General features: G+C 41.8%; 1 pseudogene; it reads left to right on the top strand.

Moving 5' to 3' along the window:
• Nucleotides 1-2237: 2237 nt before the first annotated feature.
• LOC119182158 (female-specific histamine-binding protein 1-like) lies at nucleotides 2238-16352 on the top strand (annotated as a pseudogene).
• Nucleotides 16353-17932: the final 1580 nt, after the last annotated feature.

The following is a 17932-nucleotide window of genomic DNA, read 5'->3' as shown; positions in this document are numbered from 1 at the left end:
AGCGGCAACGCTAACAACAACCTGCTTCTCCGAAGGCAGGGCCTGGCATATGGTAGTCAATGTTCACGTATACAGCAAGCAAGCTCTGAAGCGAGAGCTCAGGAAGCAGAGGTAAAACAGCAACGTGCAACAAACTGCCCCCGCGCCAAACTTCAGGACGCGTGAAGCAGCAAGGAACATTGTGTATACTGTTGGGGAGGAATGCTGAGAAAACACCCCGCCACTATACGTATCATACATAGTTTACGAGAAAGCATTTTATTCGGTAGAGATATCAGCTGTCATGCAGACACAGAGGAATCAGGGTGTCGATGAAACACATAAAAACATCTTTTAAAGATCTACAGACAATGAGTTGCCAACATAGTGCTCTATATCAAAAGCGACATCGTACAGGTAGAGAATACTGTAAGACGAGAAGACACGGCTTGCCCGATGGCATTTACCGCGTGGATAAAGGAGGTTCTCATAGACATTAAAAAGGCATAAGCTAGGGGATGGAGGTACTGGAGAGTATCTTAGTAACCGGCGCCTCACCGGTGACATTGCATTGCTGAGTAACTCACTCGACGATTAACAATTTATAATCACAAAATTAAACAAAAAGAGCAAAAAGCCAGGTTCTAAATTTAATTAGAAGATATTAAGCGTGGGAGCTTGGGAAAGTTGGAAGGACATAACTGAATGCAGGAACAGCGCAACCTAGAAGTAGTTACTTTGTAACTACGGAAGCGAAAACCAAGGACCTTTGCTGTCCTTGTTTTTTTTCGCTTCCGTAGTTACGAAGTTACTACTTCTAGGTTGCGCTGTTCCTGCATTCAATTACTTCGAAGAAAGCGAAATAAATATATATATTATCCTCGGAAGAGAATAGCGCTTTCAGATACGTAGCAGTGCACTTGAAGATGTAAAAGTGTACATCTACAAAAGACAGGTAGTAACATTGCAGCCGAACAACGACATAGAAGTACCTAGAAGAATAAGAATGGGTTGCAGCACATTTGTTAAGCATTCTATCACCATGACTGGTAGACTGCCAGTGCTCCTCTAGATGTAAGTGTATACCAGCTGCATCTTGCCGATCCTTGACTGCAGAGCAAAAATTTGCAGATTTACAAGGAGGGGTCAGCTCCCACTCAGGGCGACACAGTCAGCTACGAACAGGAACATTATTTGTGTAACCTCATGAGACAAGATGAAAGCAGAGTGGGTGAGGGAACTGGGGTTGAGGATATCATATTTAAAGTCTAAAAGAAATGTACATGGCCCAGGCACGTGGCACATTGGCCGGAAAACCACTGGTCAATTATGGACTGGATTCCCAGAGAAGGTGAAAGTGAGACAGAAACTTAGGTGGTCAGAAGATATTATCGCATGTGTGGTTACTATGTGTTGCATACTCAGGACCGAGTTGACTCGCGGGACATGGGAGAGGCACTTGTCCTGCAGTGAGTGTAGTGAGGCTTATTAATAGACTGATGACGTATTGCGCAATCATTGCCCCCTTCGCACATGTCATGGGCGCTGCCCAGTTTTTCACGCGATTCTCAAAAATAACTTCATAAGTATGCGCAAATTTTTTTAGCTAATTAGCTTCTGCATGGTGTGTATCTAAATGGTGTTAATACAGACGATTTGCGTTTTGCCCTATGCAAAGTTTTTTCTCAAAGCAATGTTGCTGGAGCAAAATGTTAAGCTCCTTCATTCGAAAATCCTTTTTTTTTTTGCTTTGTGCGCGCGATGACTCTTTTAAACTTGAAAGCAGAACGTTATGAAAACAGGATGCTCTCTATTACTTCAGTGTAAAGGATTGATTTTTACGAAATTATTTGCACTGATTTTGGCCTGACGAATTTCTTTATGCTGCCAATAACATTGAGAAGTTGTTGAAGTTAAAGAACCGCTTCATCAAAGTCTAATACACACGCAGGCTCTGTTCTGATGTTTCGTCATATGTCTGCCACGTAGAGACATATTGCACGACGTGTCCTCCAAGAACTATTTTCTTAAGGAAGAGCGTTAAAAACATGAATTGTCCGGGTGGGAGCTGGTAAAAAAGAATAACAAATAATACCTAAAGCAAGCTTCTCATGCCATATGTAATGACATACGAAACATTCACCCGTTAAACAAGGCTAGAAATAGTACCTTGTCGGTAATCAATTGACGCGAAAATGTCGTCATGTTTCCTCATTGTTAATCCTCTATAGCGCCGTGTATAAATACGAAGGACTTTAGCCCTCAAGCACTCCATCCACCGACTGAAGCTCGAAGGAATTCAACATGAAGCTTCTTGTACTCACTCTTGCCTTCGTTGCAGTTCTAAGCTACGTTAAGGGCAATAAGCCAGTTTGGGTGGATGAAGCGGCAAATGGAGCACACCAAGATGCATTGAAGGTAATATGACTCGCCCTCGTTGCGATATTTTTGCATGAAGAAATATATGAGAATGATATTTTTCTTTCATGTGAGCGCAAAAGCCAGTGATTGTTGTTTACATTTTTAAGACACAATACAACTCAAGACAGCACCAAATATCCACGCAGCGTTTTTTGTGTGCTCGCAAAAAGTTTAAAAACGATCATCAGTAGACTTAGTACTTGAGTTGGTTAAGGTGTAGGCAAGGCCCGTCTATTTCTGAATGCACAAGGATTGAACTTCTTTTGTTGGCCAACGCTTGCTCTTTCAGCGAATTCAACTTTGGGATTTGAGTTGAATATTTAGTATCAATTGTTTACAAGAGTAATAAATGCAGAGGAACATATTTTATGCACTTATGGCGTAATAATAGGCATGTGATTTTTCTTTTATTTGCATACCTTCCGATGAAAAGCCGGAGCGAAGTATCCTTTAAAACCCGTAACAATTACTACTTCTATATGGATACATTTTATTTTAACTTTTCAGATGTTTTACACTAACACAAAAATAAAAACCTAATTTAACAACACATCTGATTGGCCGAATTGATGTTGCACTAAAATCTACGCTTCTGTAGGAATTTTCGCGGACCACTAGCGTCAGTACGCCTTCGCCTAAGGTGACGTCTTACGGCAAGGCGTCTGCTGCTAGAGTTTTTTTTTTAACAATTGCGTCTGAGTAGTGCTTCCTAGTCTGATTCGGGAAATCCATGCTCTAGACAGCATACGAATCATGACAGGAGGCGTACACAGTGACGTCGTCTTGTGCTTCCAAGAACAGAACTTCCGGCAACAGAACAGACGTATTTCATACGCATGATATTCACAACATCGTTGTGCACAAAAACTTAATAAAAGCATCCTCTTGCATTTGTCTAATGAAACATTTTCAACTATGTCACCTTCTTCTCTGTCTCTTCCGTCATTGCACTAGCCTCTGACGCCCATCGATATTTCTACTATTTCTGAGAACTGATTATTTTGAAATAGAATATACATGCTCTTATAATTATGTGAAGCCAAAGCTTGTAATACCAGAGGGAGGTCATAAGGCACTGGACTGGGGCAGTATGCACTTGCGCTCGACTCTTTGGCCGCCACCGTCTAGGACGGTGGCCACTACTGGAATTGTATGAGCCAAATATGTATTTGGCCACGGGAATTTCAGTCTAAATTGGCATTCTATATTCTTATCTTGTGACACCAATGGAGGAGATGTAGGCAGACTCTGTAAAATTAAACCTTTATAAGGCTGCATAACTAATTATCAAGTAACTTGCTGGAAAGAGTAAATTTTCAGTCTAAGCTCCAGAATAATTACGTAAATTCCTTTTCAGCTTCTCAAAAATAGTGTTGGGAATATTTACGACATGGTAAAAGCAACCTATAAGAATGACCCAGTGTGGGAAATAACTTCAGATGTCTGTATGCTGGATTTGACACCTTCAATGAGAATGAGAAGAGCGTTGACGCAATTTTCATGTTTATGAATGATGCTGATGCAATTTAGTAAGTACACCTTTCTTGCTTATTTGATATGCAAAAAATCAACACAATATTGTCATGTGGTCGTCACGCAGACAAATATAGCAACGTCAATGTTTTGATGAAACTGTTTATTTGGTTATACTTTTGGGTGGTAAGTTGGAAGTTAGATGAAAGCCGCACACTAGCACTAATAAAGGCGAACAGAGCGTTAGCCATCAATAAACTGACAAGCGGCGAAGCGCGCCACTGCTTTTACATATGCTGGTGAAAACTCAAGGCATATCACTTGCATTCGCATAAGTGTTAAATATTATTCAGTGTTCGTGCTTACAAGCAATCCTAATAGATCAATATACAGAGATCACGAACCTTCTTGAAGAATTGAGCGCTGTATAGTCTGAGCATTCGTAAGACTTTGTGGGTGAAAACCGAAAGAAAACGAAAGGTGAAATAAGAAATTGTGTAAAAATATAGAAGATACGGGGAGATTAATGTCTCGAAACCACCATATGATTATGAGAGACTCCGTAGTGAAAAGCTCCGGAAATATCCACCAAGTGGGTTTTTTTACGAGCACCAAAGTGTGAGCACATGGGCCTACAGCATCTTCGCCTCCTTCGAAAATGCCGCCGATACAGCCAGGCTAGAACCCGCGGCCTGCGGTTCAGCAGACAAGTACTTTGGCCTCTAAATCACTGTGGCGGGCCCGGGAATATCGAAGTAAAACAGCCATCGAAGCCTTCAGCATCAATAAATTCAGCCGACAGGGCCACACGCCTTTGCACGGGAGAAGAGGTTTAGCAGTCGGACAATGACACGTTGACCAGTTTCAATATTATTTTTCTTTGCCGCTTGGACGAGAGATCAATGCAAAGTCTACTCGAAGATGTGACTGAAAACCTTCAAAACATTCTTTGCCTAATGCGAACGTAGTCAGTTCGATCCTTTGCTTAAATAATCTCTCATACTCCCAATCCTCCCGACTGCCCTGAGTACAGTCGATCGGTGAATAGTGGCACTCATTGTGGCTGTGTCCACGTTAACGTGACATAAGGAGACACCACGTCATCGAGGCAATATTTTACAAATAGATCTATAGCACTGCATCGATAAATCCAACAAACGCCCCTAGAAAGCATACGATGCTAAAGGGCCCACTGGTTTCCACCCCTGTCACAAGAAGACAATCATAGGAATCCTAAGAACCATTCCAAGGAATATATATTGTTTTGATATATTTACGTTACTGACTCATTTGAAGAGGGGAACGCTGTAGGCTGTATGAAAGTGCAGTCAGAGTGTCGTTTTCGTGACCAATTTGAGTAACAATACGTTACTCGTTAAACCAATATAAAAGAAACGCGTTACCGCCTACGCTACCTACAAAAAACTGTAACGCGTAACCGTGACAGTTACAGAAAAAAAGTAACGAACGTTACCTCAGCTGGTACTCAGCAATAATAAATATCAATCATTTTCTTTTTGCTGCAGGAACTTTCAGTAAGTATATTTTAAATCTCACTGTTATTTTTCACACAATGCTTCTTAGCCAAACGGCGATATTACCCGAAATGTTGATTTAACTGGATTTGTTTGTCCAATTTCACTGAACCTTATGAATATCATAAAGCTCATAGTTTGCTGCCTCTATAGTTACATGCGATATCTTCAAACTGTAGCACATAGTAAAGCGCTTTGTCTCAACATCAAGTAATGCACATTATGAGGTTCAATTATATACACCTCATTATATAATCCCACAAACTAGCCAGGTTAACTATTCTCGTAATGATAAACGCTCTCCGCTAAGGACGCACCACTGGACTTTCAACGAATTTACGGATATTCTTTCAGCTGCTTCTATTGGCAAAATAAATGCACAAAGTTTGTAGACGTAAAGAATTGTTTTAACGGCCTATTCGTGTGGGAATATATTTGTGCACAAGCATTTCTCGTTCATTTATCCGGTTTACTTACCGCGAAAATTGGAAGCGTTTATGTAAAAGTGTTATAGATCAGCCTCGCTCGCTCGGGAGCTTTTTAACTATAAACGTTAACGAGAACGCAGTCTGCCATTGCTTCAAGGGCTAAATTGAACATGCCAACAAATTACATGCTCATCATGCAGTTGGCAAGAAGGTTTGGCATACCATCGGCAACTTTCGTGTGATGAGACAGATTGGGGCACAAAAGCGCTTCGTCAGCTATCTACGCTTCCGCAGCAGAAAAAGGTCTATGAAACCAAGTTTCATGGAGAGAAGGATCGCTTCCTTCCTGGATTGTTGGGCGGAGCTACAAAACCAGGCTATCGGCTCTGTGCCGGTAGAAATTTGTGGAGCTGTCGAGCACAGGGTGGCATCCGCAGCTATAACAATGAATAGCCAGAAATCCGTCGGTCTTTTTCCGAACAACATTGTTGTTCTTTCGAAATAGAGCCATGGAAACACCTGCCTTTCTGGCCGATGTGGCAGGCTCAACACGACAGAGAAGCTCTGTTGACTACGCCCCCCCTTCGCACAAGTTCCAGAAATCGATGACGATGCCTCACCTGGCATCCAAATTTGTGTCTCGTGAACAAACTGTTTCTCTGTGAGAACGAAGCCAACTTGTGAGGAGCCAAAAAAACCGCATGCAAACCAACGCGTCAGCCGATCTTTTCAACCTGTGTGCACTGAGAAAGCAGATGCTTGGTAGAAATGATATCGACTGTTTCGCATCTGCCCATGCTTTACTGTACGTCGTAATTTGAAGCCCATTGTACGTGGCTATGAGCTCTGTAGGTGCTTTCGGCGACAGCAATCAGCAACGTCTCAGGATAGCCAGCCTTTCCAAAACGAGCCACAGTGCTCTATACCGTCCTATGTCCGCGCTGGAAATCGGTGCCTGCTAAAGATACCTTTCCACACCCCCCAATTTCTCAATCTACACTCCGTCCACGCTTTATTTGTCGATGTCAGGTAGGAGACAGCGGTCCGACGCTGCAACAAAACAATTTGTCGGGGCAACTTCTGGGAATGTGCCATCTTCGCATTGAAAAAGTAACGAGTAACCTGGCACGTCGTGTTACCGAAAAATCTTAACGGCAGGCAGTACGTTACCAGTTACAGTTCCAAAATTTTAATCAGTATGTTAATAAAATACCTATAAGAGTAATGCGTAACCGGTAACGGTGTTACTAGTAAAGCATTTCCGCAAACACGTATAATGCGGAACAGGTAGCAGCAATGTTAGGAAATAGAGGATTGGAGAGTAGTTTGAGTGCAGAAGTATATACTTATCATCAGCGCATCAGTCGTGGCCACAAAAGAGACGCAAGCTTCCCCCCCCCCCTACCCACCAAAAAGAAAAATTTTGAGGGGATTGATCCCCCTCCCTTTGGACAGTGACAGGGGGGGGGGGTGCTGAACCACCTTATTCTCGGCTGGACGCTGAGGAAACCTGCAAGTAAGGCAATTTTTTTCCGTCACAGTAGTAATCACTCACTTATGTTTTTACGCTACATTGGAAGTGTTACGAAGCAATGTTACAACACAGTAAACTTTTGCCGAAATTGCCGCTCGGGTAAAGTTTCTTGTAGGCGCTTTTTGGTGTGGGTCACCTATTCAGCGCTCTGGTGTCCAGTGCTGTAGGCAAGCGCTGAGAAGGGGCCCTATGATATTGCGTCACTTCTTCATGCTTTTTTATGGTATGACATGTTGATGCAGTTATGAATTGGAACGAACAAACTTTTTATGTACCAGTTAAAGTACAAAGTATTTGCTGCTTCCGTAAAACTATTTTTTGAAGGATAGACCATTACCGCTGCTAGGTCGAAGCTGTTGTGAGCCGATGAGCTAAACGATCGTTTTCGATGTTCAAGTAGTTATTTGTGGGCGCAAATTCATATCAATGTACGAGCGCGTGATTAAATTTATCTTCCCTGATATAAATATATATATATATAAATATATATATATATATATATATATATATATATATATATATATAGATAATTATATATATATATATAAATATATATATATATGGGAAACAAGTGTATACCTAAAGGCTCGTTTTTTCCGTGTTTTAAAACAATATTAACGAGATCTAACAGTCAGTAATGCCAAGGAATGTACAGGATACGTTATTAGAATCAATGGAATGTAAATAAGAAGAAAGAAAAGTGGATGAAAAAATGACCACCCGTGAGCAGGAATTTAACCTATGACCTTCGAATAACGAAGAAACTATAATATATATATATATATATATATATATATATATATATATATATATATATATATATATATATATATATATAAATATATATATATATATATATATATATATATATATATATATATATATGTGTGTGTGTGTGTGCGTGTGTGTGTGTGTGACGTAAACAGGCAGAGATGGTAAGGAGAGAAGTAGATGAGGAAGAATTGAGAATGGAATAAACATGAGGCATGAGCCAGGCCACGTCAACCTTTCATCATAGCATCACACTAGTCGACAGGATTAGGACCTCGCCGCCGCTCATCAGCCACAAATCATTCACTAAGCCACCGGCAGTACGCCTCAAGTGAATGTCGACCACAGAAGAGGTGAGTGATCTCAGGCGCAAGCAGTAACCGGCATCATGGCAGAACCATCGACCGACCTTCCCAACCCCAAGTACACCGGAGCAGCTGACGATGGACCTGTACAGGACTGGTTCAACCTGTTCGAGCTCCACGCTACCGCCACATCTTGGTTGGAACGGGAAATGGTTACGAACTTCAGTGACTACGTCACCGGCGAGGCATTTAAACTTTACCTCATCCACATATTTCAAAACGACGAGTCTTGGGAAAATATCAAAAAAGAAATGATCGTTTGGTTTAAAAAATACAATCACGACTACGATGAAGATTCGCTTATAACCGACCATCCACAGACAATCGCGCTCGGTCGCCGCAGTCAAAAGCACTGCTCACGCATTGGGACACCTAAAATAAATCGGCCTTGAAACAAGAGCAATTAAAGCGCACTCTCAGTGCAAGGCAGCCATGTCTGTTTGCAGGAAAAGTGTACCCTTCACTGCACCGCGTTTGGCAACTGCGCGATCAAAAAACAACCTTTACGTCATCACTGCACCGTAGCACTGACATTAAGGAGCCACCTTGTGCACAGTGCTTTCCGTCTCGCGCACTTCGAACACCTCCAACTTTTCCGTCGCTTGGCTCTTCAGTTGCTCACAGCGCTCACCTCGCATCTCACATGCTTACTGCGGTTGATATAGAGGTGAGGAACCCTGAAGATACTCAGCCAGGCTCTGTCCCTTCTGTGCAGAGCAGATGCATGCATCAGAACAGCTTAACTTGTTAGTTACACAGAATGACAAATATTTCCGACTGAAATCTGACCAAACTACGCCTGCTGCGATGTCACCATCGAGTCTATGGACACCTGGGATTCTTAACAACACAGGTGGCTCGGAAGCATCGAATCGCACACGTTGCCGAGAGCCAGAAGCGTTCGTTATGAACAGCGTCACAAGACCCTCCCAAGAGTCTCCAGTGAATTCGAGCTCACAACCTTCATTACCCTGAATGCAACAAAACAGTCCACTGACTACCATCTGCCTATTGCACACCACCTCAATTCGCCCAGAAATTCAGTGCCATGGTCAAAAAAAGCTGCCACCTCAGCTCCTTCCTCATGAACACCATCAATGCCACCAGAAACAAGCCTATGAACAACAGTGTCTCTATGGGCTACACCAGCAAGGACGACTACGAACGAAAAAATCTTTGGAAGAACACTCGAGGATTAAACAAAGCGTCTATAAGCGGGTCAAGTGAAGCGACGTCAACTAAATATTTCTTGCATAAGACAAACAAGTCTCCTAACTCAAGAGATTTTCGCAAGAAGGAACATCGCGCAAGTTTCCTCCAAAAGAGTTCAAGATTCAGTCTTCAATCAAAGCTGTTCAAACAACAGGACAGAGAGCAACGAAGAAGGCACAAAACCACACCCTGTATTATGGAAAGACACGGAAATCATGGCATCAGTCTTTGCAAACAAACACACAGACGGGTGGCACTGCATGTGTACCAATCAAGGCAGACAGCGCGACGCCTACACAAATCAAGCTGCTGGTTCTCCAAAGCATTCACACCACGTTCATTCTTTGCAAGTATACAATCAGTTTCATCATCTGCAGTTTCCCCGTTCAATGTTTACTTGTGTTTTCCAGTACGTAACAGCCAGCCTCGCCCACCAGAACTCCAGCACTCACCGGACTGCTGCACTCTCCTGTGAAGCTAAAGTGTGTTTACAGAAATTTCGTGGGACTTGGAACTCTTTCCTTTTTTGACAGTGTTCACTTTTAGGCCATGCACGTTCAGTTTTTAATTTCTGTTCGTCTAACGCGACTTCCTTAGGCGAGGGGGGAAACTTGTGATGTCAGAAGGTAGACATGGTTAGGAGAAGTAGATGAAGAAGAAGTGACAATAGAATAAACATAGAGTATGAGCCAGGCCACGTCACCCAGTCTTCATAGCGTCATATATATATATATATATATATATATATATTTATATTCGTGTGTGTGTGTCGTCTGTGTGTTCATCCCAGCTTACGAGTAAGGTAGGCTAGCCCCCCTCGCAAAAAGAGTTAGTGTGCCACTAATACTGACACTATAAAATGAAATGCGAGCAGAGGCGAGTGTGGCTGTTGATCTGCGTAGCCTCAAGACGTTCGATATTGTAGAGGCTGCATGTTGAACTGAAATATGAATTCATTTTGCACTTCGCCAATCTTTGTTTGCTTGCGGCATCACCGTAGCGCTTGAATTGCCTTCTGGGTGCCTATAGGATACACCTGGTGAGAATGAATAATTAGTAAACTTCTACGCTCAAAAATTCAAACAAGTAACGCAAAAGATCAGGCGCTCGTCGAAGTCTCTTGTGCTCATTTTCTGAATTTTTTCGCGCTGAGAAGTTTAGTAATCAATTACCAAACAGCTCAATGCCACACTTTACAATAAAGCGCAATCACATACAAAACCAAACGTAAGTATTGCTGTTATGCCCAAATTACTTTGGATAGAGAAAGATACGTCAAGCACCAGAAATAATTGGAAAGAGGGAACATCATATATAGGCAGCATCGCCTACCACATATCAATCCTGCCAACAGCCAATCAGAGCAAGAATTTAACTCAATGATGACCAAAAATGAAGGCACAAATAATCTTAGAAAGGAAAGCGTATTGAAGTTGATGCGGACCATCGGGCTAGCCGACTGACGCTAGGCGGCCCGTACAATGTGGATTGCCACCTATCCCTTTGTTGACATTTTTATGATTAAGATAGTAGGTGCTTTGATTCTTGCACGTTGTCATTGATCATATGGTCCTTCTTCTTCGATATCTTTAACCATACCTCCTAAATTCTAGCAAAAAAAGTACCACATAGTACCTAAGTAGTTTTACTGCTGTATTTATACTCAAAACATTTTGCAGTCAGTATCATTCTCCCGAGAATTTTTTTGGGGGGAGTGAGCTTTTAAATTACTACATTCTGCTCTAAAGTGCACTGATATAGTAGAAAAAGAATATATAATGAAAGACGGTGTGCCAGTTTAAAAGCGGTTTTACAATTGGTGCGATGATACAATGGTAGTTTATGTGGCGTTAGCCTTGCCCCGCCGCGATGGTCTAGTGGCAAAGTACTCGGCTGCTGACCCGCAGTTCGCGGGTTCAAATCCCGGCTGCGGCGGCTGCATTTTCGATTTAGGCGGAAATGTTGTAGGCCCGTCTGCTCAGATTTGGGTGCACGTTAAAAAACCCCAGGTGGTCGAAATTTCCGGAGCCCTCCACTACAGCGTCTCTCATAATCATATGGTGGTTTTGGGACGTTAAACCCCACATATCAATCAATCAATGCGGCGTTATCTTTGGCCTACACATTCTTGAACAGTGATAAGCTACTTCTCAGAGTAAAGTCGGCTGTCTACGTGAGCAGCAGGGCCACGTTATGTAAAACGGCACCTCTTATAATATAACAGCATTTGGAGATGGGGGCACCCCATGGCCGTGAATTTTAGAAAAGCAAGAAAAATACTCGGTTAAATATCTCGCAACCCTACTATACTATTATATACGCAGCGTGTTCCACACTATACAAAAGCGGGCCGTATTGTCTATATTTACGTTTCTGTGACAACGCAGACCTAATTTTATTCCTCGTTTTCATTAGCAAATTATCCAATGATAACCTGGTCGGCTTTAATGATATGGTTTATTATACTATCTTTGTAAGAAAAGCGTTTCAGGATATTGTGTCTCCTAAATATTGTTGCATGAACCTGAGCCTGCTGTTACACCTGCACTTTTTTTCTACAAAACTTCCAGCCAAACTTCTCAAGAAAAGGCAACTGCTGTTAAAATGTACGGCTACAGTAAAGAAAACGCAATCACATACGTTACGAAAGGTAAGTTTCGCTGTTATGCCTTCTGTATCAGTTTATGTTAATTTTGGATGCACAAAGCGTAAATCCGAAAAGTTAAAGCGCCACTTACCTGTCCCCATACCGAATTTTAGTTAGACAGAGAAAGTTGTTGGGTGTCTGATGAGGAACATTTTGCCACAAAAAATTTTTGAATCGGCTCATCACGAGTGGAGAAAACAGGCTTTTTGAAGCGGCGCGAAACGAGCTCGAAACCCTTGCCGCTCCTCTGCGTAGCCTTTGCAAGCCAAAGCTCTTTCTCACGCTTTCCGGCATCTGACCAAGAGGTGACATGCGCAAGACGTGCCCAAACAAGTGCATCCCCCAAGCACGTGAGCAACGTTGCTTTGTTGACCAGCATTATTTTGTCGTCTTCTGTCTGTTTCTGCAGGATGATTTGGAAACGCTGGCTTAGACGTGGTAGAGTAAATGAGCACAATCAGTGCACGAACGCGTAAGAGCGTTCCACGGCGGTCGTCTGCTTAATGCTCTGACCACGGGGACACGAACGCATTCGAAACGCTGGCACCTTAGCCCTGCATCCCGTAGCGTTTCACGGACAATAATGAAAGAAAAACGCGCACAGTTTTTAGTCGTCTCATTCTCTATCTCAAGTTTTATTATTCTCTTGAAGTAACAAATACTTAAGCTACACATATTGTGTTAAATAATTTTTGCCATGTCACGTGGTATACTGCTGACAACGTCAGAGCAGAGTCATCTACGTAGATGACAACGTCACTGCATTGCTGAGTACGTAGGGCCATTCACACGTCCACGTCATGCCCTCATTCTCTAAGTGTGTGCCGGCAGAGGGGAAGAGGAGCAGCGTCCGTTTTGAATTTTGACCCATTTCCGCGGCGCGTAGCGTTGCAAATTGTGGCAGACGTTATCATGAACGTCTCATCTACGCATTGCGCTATCAGCTCAACTTAGTCAAACCTGGCGAGTGGCCCTTTAAATACTTACCGTTGACTAGATAATGCAGCAAGATCTTAGGCGTGTGTTTTGTGTGGGCGGAATTTTTATGCCAGCACTAGCTGTAAAAACACTGCGACTTCCTCTGAAATATTGTGTACTTGCTCTTTTTTCATGATATGTGAAAAGGAGGTGACCAGTGAAATTTATCCAGTGAAGTAAATGTTTATTGGAGGAATTGATAGACTCAGTGAGGTGCGTCACTGAACCATAAAATGAAATCACGAGCACTTTTAGAATCAATAGGGGCCTGAAGGCACTGTTGCTAATATTCGCAGTAAAACAGCTGTAAAAACACCCATGTAAAAGGACAGCAAGCTAAATTTATTATGCCAAAATATTTTATTTACGCGCTCTTTTTTACAGCAGAAGAGCACAAACATTTTCTCTTATAATTGCTGCAACTTACTGAGGTTTCTCTGACTTTTGCCCTAAAGAACACCACCAAAGGTAACAGAAATGCCCTGCTAGTGCACTGAGTCAAAAATAAATATTTCCCAGACAAAGAAACGCTATCTAAATCTGTCTTGTTTATTATCGTTGCAGTCTGTATTGGTTTTCATCTTGTTGTGTTGAGTTTCAAATAGTGTAGCGCATTTTCCCTGGTTTCTCGCTTCTTGACGCATCTAGTGTGGGATTTGCTTGTGAACGCGTCATAAAATCAAGAAAATCGTTCGGCTTTAAGTTAGTTCCCAGGGGTAAGCTGAATAGCGTTGTATTTTTTTCTTTTTTCAAATGTATTTTCATGTTTGACAATCACTCAAGATTTCACGAACTGCACTCATTGTCACCAATTATAGAAATCACTTCTGTATGTTTTGAAGCATTGAGACTTTTCACTCATTACCAACGAGGATAACATTTCCCCAAACTTGACACTTTGAGCCATGTTGTGTACAGCATTGGTTAGTTTTCGGCTCATAACTTTATTTCATGCTACTTAACCGCAGCAGGCAGCATTAGGGGCATCGCACACTCATCCTAATGTTTTATAGTGATGTTGCTCAGCACTTCAAGGGTTTCGCAAAACAAAGATATAACGAAATAAAGCTGTAATTCCCAACTTCTCCGGTTCAACTGCAAAAACAAAAACCAGAAGCATTGTCCTAAGGTTGAAGGTTGGATCCCCCGTATTGCCAATAAATAAATAGGTGCGATAATAAACTTTAACAATCATTAATGCATCTACTTCTAAACACTTTCACATGCTTATTGCAGTCATGCACTATGCATTTTTTATGTTCGCTTGTAGATGAACAAATTTTCACAGACGTCCTCGCATACTCTGCCCACAATTGCTACGTGGTCTACGCTCTTGGCGCAGACGGAACTGAGGGAGGTACGTAATTTTAATGACTTCCATTCCTACCAGAAATTGTAGCACAGCGCTCTCGCGAAGGTATCGTGAATTTTTTCCTGAAGTATTCACTTTGAGTGTTTCAAGAATTTAATTACTAGATAACTGAATGAGCTGCCTGTTATTTGTTTTTCTCTTTGCTTAACATAGAGCACAGTTCAGGAGTTCTAATTTGCGACGAAAATAGATGATTGATATTCTTTCTTGTAAAATATGCACGTGTTGTAGACGCCATCTAAAAGAAGTGCACATAAAAATAGTTTATATAACTTTTTTTCCCATACGAAGCTTTGTCCAACCTTTATTCATTGACCCGTATCATTGATGACAACGACTCAAATGTTTCTGCACCTAAAACTGTTAGCTTATCCAAGAAAATGTAAGATAAGCAATGTAAGCAAGTGCGCACGAAGTGTTGGTTTTCATTCTCTTTTTGGGGGCTGTCTCAGGCATCGCAGTAAAAAACACCATATATATATATGAAGAAGCTTCGTTCGCTGAATTAACGTCTACCCTAATCCACTAAAACTGCAGTCTGCCATTCGTTTATCACCACAGGGGCATCGAAATACTAATATTTTGTTTGCGAACTTAGAGAAAAACATATTTAGTAGAAAACAATGAATGTATTCCACCCGCTATTGATTGGTAATATCGGCAACATTTATGCGTGCATATAAAAATTTTTCCTCATAATTTTATCCTAAACAGTAACGCGGGATTGTTTGTACCGATAACACGCCTATCGCTATGTATTTAACGGAAAACGCTTGTTGTACCTGCTTCTCAAATTCGGTGGCATATGAAACTCATGAAATTATGGGTGACCCCAAAACTGGGGCTTGAACACAGCCTCAATAGAGTAATGAGACCCAGCAGGCAAGATAGCCTTTGGATATAGTGCTAACAGCCAAAGCTACGGACAACAATCGAAATAATTGTACAATGCAGTGGGAACACATTGCACACATTGCGTCATGTGCGTATTTATTTCAAGGCGTGTTTTGTAAGATTAGAAGCGTCATTTAGTATTACAGGCCTTCGTATACTTTGAAGTAGTTATTACTCTGTTTCAGAATGTGCGCAAATTATTCTGAGATGAATCGATAAACATACTTGAGTTTTTATCACTGTGTATGCTGAAGAAGTATGAATATCTGGTAGGTTACAACAAAAACACCACACCGAAGAATACTTTTTTTTAATTGTTTCATAACTATTAATCGTTTCACGTTGTGTTGAGCCATTATTTTCAGCTTAGGAACATGTTTGTCGTATTCTGTGGCACTGATTTATACCTTGCATTCTATTCCAGGTTACGAACTGTGGGCCAAAGATTTCAAGAAAGTTCCAACCAGTTGTCTGGAAAAGTTCAATGAGTACGCAGCCGGTCTACCAGTACGGGGTGTATTCACTAGTGATTGCCCTTCAGCGAGAGAATAACTTGGAAGTTTCATGCTTTGAACGTCAACTGTAGTATTGGCAACTCACGCCTCCATGTTTGAAGCAGTGCGTTCGACGATATCAATCACCTAGGTTTCTTGTGTTTTGTACTTTCTAGTCACTGCTGCCACCTAGCAGGAGTATTCCGAAATAAAATAGTATGTAGGCGGAATACAGCGTCCAAGTTTCAATTATCCGATGTTTGTACAATGCTCAACTCGGCTGTCTATAACGACGGAGCGTCGTGTTGCAAACAGCATGGGTGACACCTGCGGTCGCCAATAGACCACATCTGTGCACGCGCGGCGCCAGTGGTGTGCCTGCCTCGCAATACTGATCACTGATTATGACCGCGAATGCAACAACTGCTCTGGCCATCAATAGCGCTCAGAGCGATTTTTCAACAAAACAAAAAAAACAAGAAAGAAAGACGAATTAAAACCGTTGTCGCTGTGATATGGTATCACGAAGCGACAATTTTTCTTTTTTGTTGCTTTACTTAGATTTCGTAATGTTGACAGCAATTCGACGGCCAAAGCCGCCATCTCGGCTGCCGAGATAAGGAACGGTGGAAACTGCAGGGCAGGCATACAATTGGTGCCGCGCATACTCAGATGTGGCGTATTTGTGACTGATAATATGGCTCCTTTTGTTTCGCGCGCGACACCAATTACCATACACGATAAAAAGCTTAGTTTCACAATCAAAGAAACAAGCAACTCGTAGCACCCAACACAGTACATGCAACATCAGCACTGATATGGTACACTGACCAGATATCCAGCTCGTATTCTTATTCACTGAACATAAATTTTTCACGAACAGACACAGCACATAGCGGTGCCGCCTCCCCCTCTCCGAATGCTCTGAATTAGAAACTACCTAGAGCCGTAGCATTCAAGCATCTAATAGACATTTAAAAATAAACATTCAGCAAAAATCTGGCTGGACGAAATCCATAAATTAAAAACTGTCTAGCCAAGTTTGGTTTTCAGTTCTCAAAGCTGTCTTTACTTTTCGAGACTTATTAACTCTCTTCTAGAGAAGACTGGCCGGCTCGCTCCAAAGCTAGCACTTTTGCTTTACTCTTTGCCTCCCTTTCCACTGTAGTTCCTGCAACTACTTTTGTGAAAGTGTTGCCTCTTTCGTTGGCCTCGATTGCCGTGCACATGCTCAATCGGGAGGGTTTATGTTCGCAGGTTTCGTGTGAGTTTGCCAAGATTCCAAGTACTGCTTTATGGTGCGCCTACTTTCCAATTCATTAACTTAGTGTACGACAACTTACGACAAGCTGAGCATGTAAAGTTTTTCGCACGCAATACCTATGCTAGCCCAGTAAAGAATTTCGCTACAAGGCAGATTAACCCATTCTTCATTCTTTCAACCACTCTAACCAGCAGCAAGGAAGGAAGCCGTATGTACTTAATACATTTTAAAAACAAAGAATGTTTTCCTTACCTGTTTGGTTGAACTCTGTGGGCCTCTTTTGTTTTTCTTGGTGTGATGCACACGCCGTGTACTTAGGTAGCTGTTCATTTCTTCCTCGAATTCTGAATATAGAATTAAGGATTCCACCAACATTAAAATATCGCTTTACAATTAGACTTGCTGCACTTGCACGACACTATAAGAACGTGTCCTGAAAGGCATTGAGAAGTATGCTGTTTTGGTAAGAATGGTCACAGAGACTTTAGAAATTCTGTTTTGTTTTCTAGCAGCATAATTTTCAGTTAGGGCTGTTCAGACAAGCCAGACCAAACATTTCAGTAAA

The sequence above is a fragment of the Rhipicephalus microplus genome, chromosome 8, assembly GCF_043290135.1.
Source record: "Rhipicephalus microplus isolate Deutch F79 chromosome 8, USDA_Rmic, whole genome shotgun sequence".
In the NCBI taxonomy this organism is placed as follows: Eukaryota; Metazoa; Arthropoda; class Arachnida; order Ixodida; family Ixodidae; genus Rhipicephalus; species Rhipicephalus microplus.
Note: the sequence above shows the minus strand (reverse complement) of the source record. Positions and strands in the feature narration are given on the sequence as shown.